The following is a 13,242-nucleotide window of genomic DNA, read 5'->3' on the forward strand; positions in this document are numbered from 1 at the left end:
GCATGCAATTTTAAATATATTAATAATCATTAAATTTTAAAATATTATCAAAATAATATCATTATTGTTAAACAAATTTCTTATTAAATTTAAATTTTAAATGACTTAAAATATAATTTTTCATTAATTAGTTTTTAATTTTTTTATATAACTTATTTAATAAATTATCTCAAAATTTTGACCTAAATTCAATGTGATATATTTAAATAAGTATTTAAAATGTTTTCAGTTACAAATTTTCAAAATTTTAAAGAAGTATTTAATTTGATATATTCATTTTTTAGTTTTGTTTCTTTAAAGTAATTTAAAAAATTTGACCTAAATTTATATGTCACCAAGACTCAAATTAAAATGATGTTAACATATATATTTATTTTGAATTGCTAAAAAGGAAAATTTTCTTTCATTTTCTTTTTTATTCTCTCTTGAAACAATAATTTAAAAAAGCATTAATGTCATATTTTTATCCGGTAAAATTTGCATATATTTTATTAGATTATATGATATTTACTTTTTATTCAAAGAATCTCATTAAATTAATAAAATTTTAAATAAATTTAATTTAATAATAATAATGATATATCTCAATAAAAAATAAATAAAAAGATATATGAAAGCATATGATTTTATTTTGAACGTTATAAATATTAAATAAAAAGTTTATTGCCTATATTCTTCATTTATTATTATCAGTACAATGCCAAATTCATCACCCATGACACCAGACTAGGAAAGTCAGCAGTCCATAGTGCCACCTGTAGCACGTTCACAATCACAGTCACTGGACCCACTCAATTGGACACGTGTCATATCCTCACAGCACCGTTACGAGACATTTCATAACAGCTTGATGCGGTAGCACTCCGTGTGCGTGAGCGTGAGTTCGTGTGTGACATTGCACTCTCTTACACTGCGCCACCTCGTTCTCTCCGTCTAAATAGCTTTCACTTCCTCATTCTTCTTCTTCGTGCGTGCGTGTTTCTGTAAAATCGAATCTCAAGTCTCTGAATCTGAATCTCAACACAACCTTCGTTGTTCTCAACACTGTAATCTCTTTCTCTTTCTTTTTCTGTCTCTAAATTTTGTTAATTTAGCTCTTGCATGTTGGTTTTTTCACTTTTTCTTGTTTTTCGGATGCAACCCATGTTACGGACTTTTCTTTGATTGATTTTGGAAATTGAAGAGAAAATAATTTAAATGGGGGATGGAAAAAAATTGCATTTTGTTTCCTTAGGGTGAGGTTTAAACCCTTGGATGAAAAAAATTAAAGGGTAATGAGCTTTTTTCTTTGGGGAGTTTTGATCAAACAAAGTCATCTTTTTTTTTTTTTTTCTTGGTTTTGTTTTCCTGAGTTGAAATTTTGATCGGTTTCTGGAAGGAAAAATTGAAATGAAAAAGGATTTTTTTTTAAAAGGTTATATGTCCTTGGATTTTGCTATACAGATTATTATTGGAATGGGCAAACCATCAATTTGGTCCTTCAAGTATCACCCTCCCTCCTAAATAGTCCTTTAAGTAGTCCTTAAATTATTAAATATCCATCAATTTAGTCCTTGCGGTAATGTATTTATTCAACGTCCGGGCACTAATTTGTGATTACTTATATAATTTGTTTACTCTAGGGACCACTGAGGAGAGAGAGAAATACTTTAGTGATGAGATTGATAGTTTTTTTTTTTTTTGACGTGGAGATTGATAGTTTATTCTAATCGGAATATTCAATTCTTTGGTGTGGTTGCGGTTTTTTTTTTTTTTTTTTTTGAGTATGTGTTAGTGTTAATTTGCTTGTTCTTCATGATTATGGGATTTAGCCTTTTTTTCTACTGGTTTTTTTTAAAACTTTATTGCAGGTGTTCGTTTTTGCTGCCAAGGTTACAACACTGAAAGAGGTCTGATGAACATAAACTTTTCTCCTTTACAATTTTTTTAATGAATTACCATTTGTGTGTTTTGAGTTTGATTTGCATATGGATGTGTTGTATACCCAATCCCTTTTTAAGGCCAGATTTGCTCTTGTAAAAATTGACTGTTTCCTATTCTATTGCTTGAAGCTTGTCTTTTTGTTAAGTTTTGGGCAAAATAGGAAGGAACTCTTCTATGAGATTGAGTGATTGACAATTGAATATAGGATTTTGACAGTCTTATCCATTCTAAAAAAAAATTAAACTCCCTAAGAAAATCCGATCTCTATTTTTTTATTTATTTTTAGTTTATCATATTTTGGCTGTCTATGCTAAAAACCTTGTTTAGAAACATACTCACTATTGAAATATGAATTCTATCTATCTTCAATTAAATATATTATCATGTACATCTATGAAGCTTTAGTGTGATGCTCTATGCTATTTTATTCGTAGTTTCCAGTCTGACACACGAAAACAAAAAATTTATAGGTGTCTTGGGTTTAGTCAGTGGTATGCTGATTCAAATAACGTTTAAGAACTGTATAGTTGTCTAAATTTTTAACTGTTAATGGGTTCAATTACCGGGGAAAAAATATCTGGAATATTTCCATCCTTTGTTGTGGCTCAACAATTATGTATTATAAATTTCTGCTACAATATTATCATTTGAAAAATTAGTTTTAAATTAATCATAAAGTCCCTTTTGAGTGTGTTTGTTTCAAGTCATACAAATTTTTATTCCCAGGAGTGTGAGTCTAGGAATGTAACATTCCCATGTTTGGTACAATTATATAAACAAATATTCTCTCAGACATTGTTTATTTCAAGGAATCTAGATTGCATGTTTCCTCCTCTTTCTATTCCCATTTCAAAGGGTAGGAATCCTATAATATTTTCATGTCTTCCTCTTCTAATCCTCCTCCTCCACCACCGCCGGTGAACACCGATACACTGGTTAAACTGCGATACCGGTGAACAGAGCTACACTGGTCACTGCTGCTTCTTCCACTGCAAATGCAAAAGATTTTTCGCATTTGATATCGGAGAAATTGGATGGGAATAATATTCCTAGTCACAGTACTCCCAATAATATCATGGATGCATCTTTTTAAACTTTATATGAGGAGTGGATCTTCTGAAATTTAGGTATAGCTTGCGGCCAATTACAGGTGGTTAGGGAGCATATAATCATATATTGTGAACTATGGATATGAGCTCTTCACTCAAATTAGTGCAAATAAAATGTTATATGAACTATGGATATGAGCTCTCCACTTAATTCCATGTAACCAAAGTTCAAAATGAATTTAATGCTATAATCCTTTTTTGGGGATTTAGAGTTTGAAAGGGACAATAGGAAAAAAGAGTGGGAGTAGCATAAATGAATATGTTAAGATGCCCCACAAGAACACACAAGAAAAGGATTAATTGTATATGAAGAGATATATGGTGTGACACCTATCATGGAAAAGATGTTTGAAAATCGGTAAAGGTAGTTTGGACTAAGGTTATCTAATTGAGATTCAAATCGTGAATTGCCAAGTTAATTTCTGAATCATAATCATATATGTAATCTCATAGTATTGAATTGTTAAGATTTATAGACAAGGAAAAGTAACTTAAAATATATCATATAAATGATACATATAGTGTTCAGTGTAATAGTTTTAAACTAGAAATAGATAAAACAACTTAACCTTAAGTCTCATAAAACAAAATTATTAGTTATATCTAGTGTTATCAAATAGTGGTGCCATGGTGGATGATGAGCTTCCTCTAAGCGACCACGGTGTCCATCGTTTGCCATCCTCTGTCCGTGGTACACCCTCAACCTTTGTCCTTTGGCAACCTCCGTACATCGATGACCTTCTCTTTGGTGATTTTTTTTTTTGTTTTAAAAAAATACTTTTTTAGTTCTTCACTTATTCTTTTCATTTATTTAGTTTTGTTAACCATCTATTTATTCTTCGCTTTTGCTCACATGGGCCTCATGGTTTTTAAGGGCTCGTCCTCTTTTTTAGTTTTCTTAATGTTGGCTGCCATGATTTGCCATCCTCCATTGATAACGCTGGTTATATCTGAGTTTGTGAAGTCTCTATTTTGGAAGAACGGAATTGAAACAATGAATCAACCAAATAGAGATCATGCATTGAATGATTGACAAATAAAGTAGTGCAATAATCAAATAGGATAAATTCATAAGTGCTTATTCAATTCCTTTTCACCTTATCAATTTAAGCTTATATGACTTTACAATTTCTTTCATGAGAATTGGTGAATTGTCTGATTCATTCATATCATGTGATGACATGAAATTGCAATGATTCATTCATGTATTGGAAGATTCAAAGTCATTTGGGATGTATCTTCTGATACAAATTGATAGTTAGTCAAATTGCATTGGATTGTATGATTCTAATCATCAATTGTAAGGCTCTAATAATATTGTTTGGATATGTGCAAAAAAGGCCACTGGAGGCATCGATGTAGGGAGTAGATTGCATGATTTTTAGCCCTATGAACAAGTATAGAGGGAGACAAAGAAGAGCGTTAGAGAAAATTATTAAAATGGATCTCATGCCGAATAATATTCCTGAAAATTTGGTTTTGGTCAGGTCTAATGACATCATGTGATCCATGTAGCGGACCTCATCTAGTGAGATAAGACTATTGTTATGGTCATGATTGGGGTTATATGGTACTAAATGCTAGATGGTAAAGGGCCAACAATAGTATCAAATATGGTTGTGGAAATGATAATGTTGCATTGGATAAGTCGTTGTATGAGACAAGATAAGATAAAAAATGAATGTATAAAAGAAAATATATCCCTCATCTTATACCCTTTCCTTGAGTATAAATACATCAGCGGGCTAGAGGAAACATACATTTCATCTTACATCCCATTTACATTGTCTCATTCTCTCTGTCTTCATCACTCTTCTCTCTATAATTTTTCAACGTATAAGATAATTGACTAGCCATCCATTCTTATTACGTTACATTCTTTTTCTACTTTGGATTTTTTATTGTCATGTTGTTAGATTTTGTACATTAAGATCTGCCGTTTATGCTTGGCTTGTTTAGTCGTACAAGTTATATGAGCTAATCCCTATTAAGGCATTTTTCAATTTACTTTTTGCAATCACTTCTTCGTTTTGTACTTTTAATTAGTTTATGATGAGTTTCATTTAATATAATTTGCTCCTTTTTTCTTTCAATTCCTGCTAATAAGAGGATAAATCAACATAAATTGTGTCTGTTGTCCAATCTCCATACCAAGCGACTCTTGATGAAAAATATAAAACCTCTAGACTCTTTGACTTTCACTGCTCTTTTTCTTTCTTGTGTAGCAACAGTTTTGGAACAAATGTACAAACTTTCAAGGGTAAAATATGTTTTCAGTTCCTATAGTTTTGTTGAATCTTGTTTAGTCCTTGAATTTTCATATCGTGCAATTTAGTCCTTGAACTTTATAAAAAAAGTGTTTTTAGGCCCTGGGCTTACTCCCCAATTTCTGCACTTTTATAACTTCGGTTGTGAAGAGGGACTGAAAATGCATTTTTTTACAATGTTCAGGGATTAAATTGCACGATATGAAAGTATAGAGGCTAAAAACATATTTTATCCAACTTTTAAGTTTAGATTTCAAAATTTGAAACTTTGATACACTAACTATATATTTTTGAAATATGGCTTTGTAGTTATGCATTTAGGGTCTGTTTGGACAAACTTCTCCATAAACACTTTTAGAAGAAGAAAATAAGAAGGAAAAATAAAATAAGCTTCTCTATAAGCTAAAATTAGCTTATACATAAATTAAAAATTATCTTTTAGAGAAGCTAACATGAACACTTCTACAAATTAGCTTATACTTAAGCTAATAATTTTAGTTTATGGAGAAGTTCATTTCATTTTTCCTTCTTACTTTTGTCTCCTAGAAGTGCTTATGGAGAAATTTATCCAAACAGGAATAACAACTCTAAATTCTTGTTTATAAAAGAAACTATTTAGAAAGAAGTTATGCTGTATTAGATATCTTGTATTGTGATATACACCATCTCAAGCAACCATGTTACTTAGGTTTGTCACCAAATTGTCTGGCAATAATCTTAGATTATACTACCTCTGGTCTTATATATAAAAAACAATTACCTAATTCATCAAAACCAATAAAAGTAGTTAGATTAGTTAGTTTGTCATAAATTTAAATTTTATTCCAAGACTACCCATGACATTAAATGATTTAAGATATGATTATTTTATAAAAGATAATTTTTCAACCAATGAATGTGTCTTGTTTTGTTAATAGTTCAATAAATGCACCCACTTTCATGGGGAAAATAGAGTAATCATTAGGGGTAAAAAGGAAATTTATCAATAAAGTAGTCCTATGTTTCTTATAATTAGCACCAAGAAAATGTTGTCTTTTGTTTCTTATATATAGGACCGGAGGTAGTATTTAATAACAGTAAACAATTTGCTAGTTCTGTCATAAATTGTTTTATGATGTGAGTGTTTTGAGGAGGTGGGTTAATCACTATCAAGCAGACTTCAAAAATTTTCTTGCTTGTTGTCTTATTGAGAAAATATTAATTCTATCATGCTGAGTTTAAATATACTCCAAGTAAGCTATATACTGTCTGTTTTTTTTTTAAGCTTATACACTTTTGTCCCCTTATGTAGACACCGGAGTAACATAAATAAGATGGACCAACAAAACCAAAATAACACTCCAGATGGTTCAGGAGAGGTGCCTTTGAAGCGCAAACGTGGTCGTCCACGGAAATACCCAAAGCCAGATTCAGAGGAGAGTTCCTATATCCTAGTTAGTCAAAATAAAAGGCAGAATCCTGTTCGTGCGGAACAAGCTCCAGTACCTCCTGGATTTGAAGGGGTTAATGGAAATCAACAGCTTCAAAGGGGTCAAGATAATCATTCAAATAATGAATTGGTGGGCCAGGTAGTTTCTGGTGTAATCGAGGCTGTATTTGATGCTGGATATTTGCTCAGCGTTAGAGTTGGTGATTCTGATACTACTTTGAGGGGGCTAGTCTTCAAGCCTGGACGATACGTTCCTATTTCACCTGATAATGATGTTGCTCCAAGTGTTCCAATGATCCAAAGAAATGAAGTTTCCTTCCCCTCAAGAGCTGCTCAGGTTCAGACTCCTCTCCCAAAGGAAAGGAATGAACAGCCTGTGAATGTTCATAGAGTTGAAACTCTCGCAATGAATGGCTCACCATCTGTCCCTCAGGTACCTAGAGGAGCTGTCAGTTCTAGTAACTTAGTTGCCTCTACCGGAAAGAGTGTGCCTTCTGTGACGGGCCAGATCACTCATCAACTACCCAGAGGTAATGTGGTGCCTGTTCTGCTCCAGCCTAATAATTTTTCAAATGGAGTGCCAGTTTCTAATCAACCATCACAAGTCAAGACCCAAGTTTCTCTAGGGAGCGGAGTGATTGCTGCCAAAGAAATTCCTGTAGATGGAAGCCATGCACTCGTCTCTCTCACTCAAACCAGCCAGAATTTATTGCCAAGCAGTGTGCAAAGTGAAGGTGTTTCACCACATAATCAATCTTCATCCAATGTGTTGAATGAAGATCAAGCTAAATCTATGAGAATGCCTGGCATGCCTTTTGAGCAACTGGTTACTGAAGTTGTTAAGAGGATCCAAGCTCCGTCAGATGCAATGGATACCGAGACTGACAACAGTAAGTCAGGTGACAATACAGTAGTGAAGTATCCAAGCTGTAGGCAGGAAGACAAAGTTAATGAGATGGATCAACCCATCTTGATTAAGCCTCTTCAAGCTGTACAGTCTCTACCTCAGGAAAGCTCCACATCTGCTCCCAAACCTGCAGACTATACTGAAACTGGCAGAGTGAATGAGCTTTTGCAGGTAAAATAAAGCTTTGACTTATTTATATTTGTTAGTCACGTAAGTGGTGAGAATTTGGGGGTGATGGAAGAAACCCACTCTTTGTTACCCTTTAGTATGCTATGTACCTAAACCATGACATATATGTATTAATGTGCTATAATTTAACAAGGTTTTGCAGCATAACAAAACAGAGAACCAGGCATCCACCATAGCAGCAGAGCTAGGATCTGGAAACAAGTTGGATGATATAAGGAATTTAGGAACTGGACTTGAAGATGGTGGAACGTTCAATCAACAAAGCCTTTCTGAGCATTGAATGCCTGATTTATAAATTTTTATCATTAGAAGCTATTGTGCCAGCAGATTTATCTGTCATAAAGTAGGTATTTATCTGGCATGGTGAAATATTTAGTTTTTAGTTCTAGTCTCAAGGATCTTAAATAATTTAAACTTGCAAGCCTTATTGAGTTTTGTGGAGAAAAGGTAGCTTGTTATAGTTATATTTATGTTTTTACATTATAGACCATACCTTCAAGTCGGATGTTAATTACTTTCCTAGCAATCGATTATTATCCAAAACTTTAATTTAATGTTTCAATCCATTTTATCAGGCTGTTAATTGCATTGGGTGCTTTGTGGTGCTATTGTTACATTTGTTATTTACTGTTGTATTTACTGCTTATCTAGTTTTTGATTTTAAACAGTATTATATATTTGTGATTGTTTTGTTCCCTGAGGTCCATGGGACGTATGTATAGAGAATTCCAGAAGTTTAATTTACCCTTTTTACCCAATGTGGCGAACCAAGGTTTGAATTATTATTGAAAAGGATGTTCATATTTAGTGTCTCATAGCATCTCAAATAGGATTGTCTCCTAGCAAGGATTTATCTGAGAATAAAAAATTAAAAACATTTGAAGTTCTCACTGAGAAGTCCATTTGATCTCTCCACTTTGGTTCAGTCATCTCAATTTATAGAAGATAGTCTTTTTACATGGCTCGGTTGGGGTGGTCGCAAGTTATTGGTTTTTGGCTTTGAAATAAAATTTGATTTTTTTTATAATTAATTTTAAAACACCTCTAGTTTTTTTAAAAACAGGGTTTTCACTTTCTTGTTTTTAATTTTTGAACTTCCTCCCCTAATCTGTTGTAATCAAGACCTCATCTGATGGATGTTTATCATGGAACCAACTCCTTTTCAAACTTGTCCTCCCCACCTTCTCCAAGATCATCGCTTGCCCCCTTGTCACGCGCTTGATGTTGTCCCTGTCATACATGTGAACCCTGACAATGACTTCCATTGCGACATCTTCCTTTTGTGCCACACATAGCAGGATATCAGGTGCGGTTCTATGTAGTATTCTTTTTGTGACTATGCATTTTAGGGTTTTGAATTTTGTGTGTGCCTAAGGTTCTGTGTTTTGGGGGTTTGGTCTAGGTTTTTTCAATTTGGATTTTTGGTTTGGAGTCCTTTTTGGAAAAGTTTTGGGGTTAGGCATTCAATTATATAGAGATTGTTCCCAATATTACATAAAGGTCATCGATGGTCTCAAAGAAAGTCTATGTTCGACTAGTAAGCATTTGAAAGTTTTTGGAAAGTTCTAATACTTTAACCATGTTTTTTAAAATTTCGTCAACATCCCCAAGACAAAAGATGACAAGTTATTTTTTTACTGATAGACGATACAATTTGTATGAGATTTATCTTACGTGTCTAAGAAAACAGAATGTAATGTGCTTGCTCTCTAGAGAAGATGATAGATGGATTTGACACAAAAATTGGGCATGTCAATTTGAAACATATTTCAAAACTATCTAAAATGGATTTAGTGAAAGGATTACTTAAGATTTGTTGAAAAACTCATCATCTCTGCGAAACATGTCAACAAGGGAAACAAATCAAAACTTCTTTTAAATCTAAAGATGTTGTTTCTACTACTAGATCATTACAACTATTGCACATAAATCTATTTGGACCAACTCAAATATTGAGTATTGGAGGTAAGAAATATGACTTTGTTATAGTTGATGATTATTCAAGATATACATGGATTTACTTCCTTGCACATAAACATGAGTCTTTCAAGGTCTTTGAGATATTTTGTATGAAAGTTCAAATTAGAAAATGTTTTTGTATTTCTTCTATCAAAAGTGATCATGGAATTGAGTTTGAGAATGTTGAGTTTAAATCATTTTGTGAAAGGAATTGTATTTTCCACAACGTCTCTTCACCGAGAACACCTAAAAAAAGGATAATTGAAAGGAAAAACAGAATTATGCAAAAAATGACTAGGACCATGTTAGGCAAAAACTCACTTCCTAAACACTTTTGAGAAGAATTACTAAACACAACTTGCTATGTTTAAAAGAGAATATTCATAAGACCATTGATAAAAAAGATTCCTTATGAACTATGGAGAGGAAGAAGACCTAATATTTCTTACTTTCATTCATTTAGATGTGAGTGTTTTAGCCTTAACACCAAAGATCAACTTGTAAAGTTTGATTCAAAGGTGAATAAAGGAATCTTTCTGAGATATTCTAACACATATAAAGCTTTCAAAGTGTTTAACTCAAGAACTCTAGTTGTGCAAGAATCTATTCATGTTACGTTCAATGATGGTCTAATAACTGATAGGAAGCAATAACTTCTTGAGGATGATTTTGCAGATGTGTAGATTGGTTCGTCTGTTGTACCCAAGATGGAAAAAGTGAAATAATATGATGAAATTCCTCCTTAGTCTGGAGAATCATCAAGTCAACAACCTTAGACTAAGGACTAGAAATTTGTTAACTGTCACCCTTAAGACCAGATCATTGAAGATCAGACTGAAGGAGTCAAAACCAAATCATCACTCAATGATGTTGTGTCATGCGCTCTTGTGTTTTAAATAGAACCTACGACGATAGATGAAGCACCGACAGATGATGACTAGACCTCGACTCCCCAACTTATTCTCGTACCCGTCCCTGATACCCAACATGTTAAAATTTATTACCTCATCCTCGTACCTGTTGGGTATCGGGTATCCTCGTCCCTGTCTCGTACCTGATTCAAATTAGTATTTTTTTTTTGTAAAAAAATATTAAAAATCTAATTTTAGAAAATATAAATTGATTATTACACATTTATTTTTAACTACTTATATATCAATAAATTCATTGCAACACATTTGTCTTCAAAAATCATCAAAAAAAGAATATTAAATTAATTAAAAATTCTAAAATAAAATTAACAAGGAATAAATAAAATTAAGACTAACACATTTGTCTTCCGTGATTCCATTGTTTTTTAAGGTAAAAAAAATACACCAAATACTAAACAACATAACTCAAAATCAAAGACACTAACCCAATGTTCATAAGTTCAAATTACACCAAATTAGAAATAACTAAAAAATAAAAACAATGTTCATCATCAAAATAACCACCAACTTCACCAAAGATGCCGCCAACATTTCTTCCTCAACCTGGTGTTTATAAAATCAAACTTCATATTTTAGATCTTGTTTCAAATCTTAAAATCAAACATCACATTAGTAAATAAGTATAATTATTACTTTACCGATCAACAATAATATCTACTAATCTTGCAAATGTTGAGTAATGTTACTAACCAAAGATCCACCTATATTTTGAAAAATTTGAAAAATTAGATATGAATAATAATATTAAATTTTTTTAGAACAACTAAAAGTGAATATACCTTCATCATCTGATTCAATCTCATCGGTAAAAGTTGATTCTTCAATTGCTCTAGAACCTACAAATAATAAATATAAAATAATAAATAACAATTTATAAGTTTTAAAAATATAAGCAATTCATAAAGTATCACATAAGCATTTGGAATTTTACCTGCATTTTCTAAATTCCATAACCAACTTTTAGAACAAATCAAAGCTTCTAAAGTAGTATAATGAAGTCGGCTACGATGGGGAGTTAATATCTGACCTCCAATACCAAATGTTGATTCAGAAGCTATAGTGGAGATCGGAATAGTTAACACATCCCTTGCAATTGCTTGTAGTGTTGGATACTTTAACTCATTCAATTTTCACCATATTAAGATATCAAAATCTGAACTTCTTGGTAAAACTTCCTCCTCTAAGTAATGATCCAACTCTGTTTTCATAGTTGAAGTGCTTGCCTCTTTCTTTCTTTCAATGTATCTATCATAATCACACAATTTACTTAGTCCATCACTAACAAAATCTGACGATCGAAAAGAACTAGTAAAATCTTCATGCTCTTTGGCTTGATATTTCAAAACCAAATCATAACACAAGTTTCGGATCCTATTAACTTGTGGAAAGAAATCCAAGGGGTAAATTGATTCAAAGTAAAACTCAAGTAACTCCATTTTGTATCTTGGATCTAAAATAGTAGCAACTCCCATGATCACAAAAAAAAATCCAAGGGGTAAATTGATTCAAAGTAAAACTCAAGTAACTCCATTTTGTATCTTGGATCTAAAATAGTAGTAACTCCCATGATCAAATGAATGACACTCCAATAAGAATCAAATTTGTCTAACATCTTTTCTACCATTTTTTGAATCACTTCATTTGGGGAATTGGCCCATTCAGATAAAACCATCTCAATGTCACAAATTTGAGGAAAATAAATGTTAGCAGTTGGATATTTTGTGCCAAAAATCATTTCTGTAGTATCATTAAATATGGCCAACCTCGCATAGACTTCCTTTGCAAATTCTGATTGTGAATCGCTTGGAAAACAAGAGTATTGAATTTCACACTACTTTAATTAGGAAAACACATCCTTATATGATATTGCAACATCAAGCATCTTGTAAGTTGAATTCCATTTAGTTGGACAATCCAAACTCAACTTTTTGGTGCAAGGCATTCACAATTGTTTAGCAGTTTCTTGAAATTTTTCCAACCTTTTAGGTGTTGCAATCCAATATGCTACACTATCTTGAATTTTTTCCACTCCATCCTTCACAACTCCTAAACAATCTTTTACTATCAAATTTCAGAAATGTGCACAACAACGCATGTGAAGAAACACTCTTTCGTTAGTTAAAGTGTCTAACTGCAACTTATCCTTGATTTTGTCAATCATGCAATCATTTGTATTACAATTATCCAAAGTGATAGTGGACAATTTTGTATTAATGTTCCAATCCAGCAAACACTCAACTAATGCATTGCAAAGCCTTTCACTTGTGTGAGGTGAAGGAACATAAATGAACCTAGTATATAACAATAAATAGCTTAATCACATTTTCATGCAAAAAGATCTAACACAATATATCAACACAAAAATATCTAACACAAAAAATTCTAAAAAATATCCAACACAATATATTGGCAAGCTATAAAATTAAGAATGTTGCTAGTACCTTAAAATGCGACTTTGCAAAGTCCATGAGTTGTCAATGTAATGAGTTGTGACAACCATATACCTTTTCTTTTGGTTGCTTGCAGT

General features: G+C 32.3%; 1 pseudogene across 1 annotated transcript; it reads left to right on the forward strand.

Moving 5' to 3' along the window:
• The first annotated feature begins 850 nt into the window (after positions 1 to 850).
• Positions 851 to 8,378, forward strand: LOC100794577 (uncharacterized; annotated as a pseudogene). The gene is made up of 4 exons (XR_419397.4): positions 851 to 1,046; positions 1,851 to 1,889; positions 6,591 to 7,806; positions 7,967 to 8,378. The product of XR_419397.4 is annotated as an uncharacterized protein (transcript).
• The last annotated feature ends 4,864 nt before the right edge of the window (positions 8,379 to 13,242 follow it).

This window comes from Glycine max, chromosome 18, assembly GCF_000004515.6.
Source record: "Glycine max cultivar Williams 82 chromosome 18, Glycine_max_v4.0, whole genome shotgun sequence".
In the NCBI taxonomy this organism is placed as follows: Eukaryota; Viridiplantae; Streptophyta; class Magnoliopsida; order Fabales; family Fabaceae; genus Glycine; species Glycine max.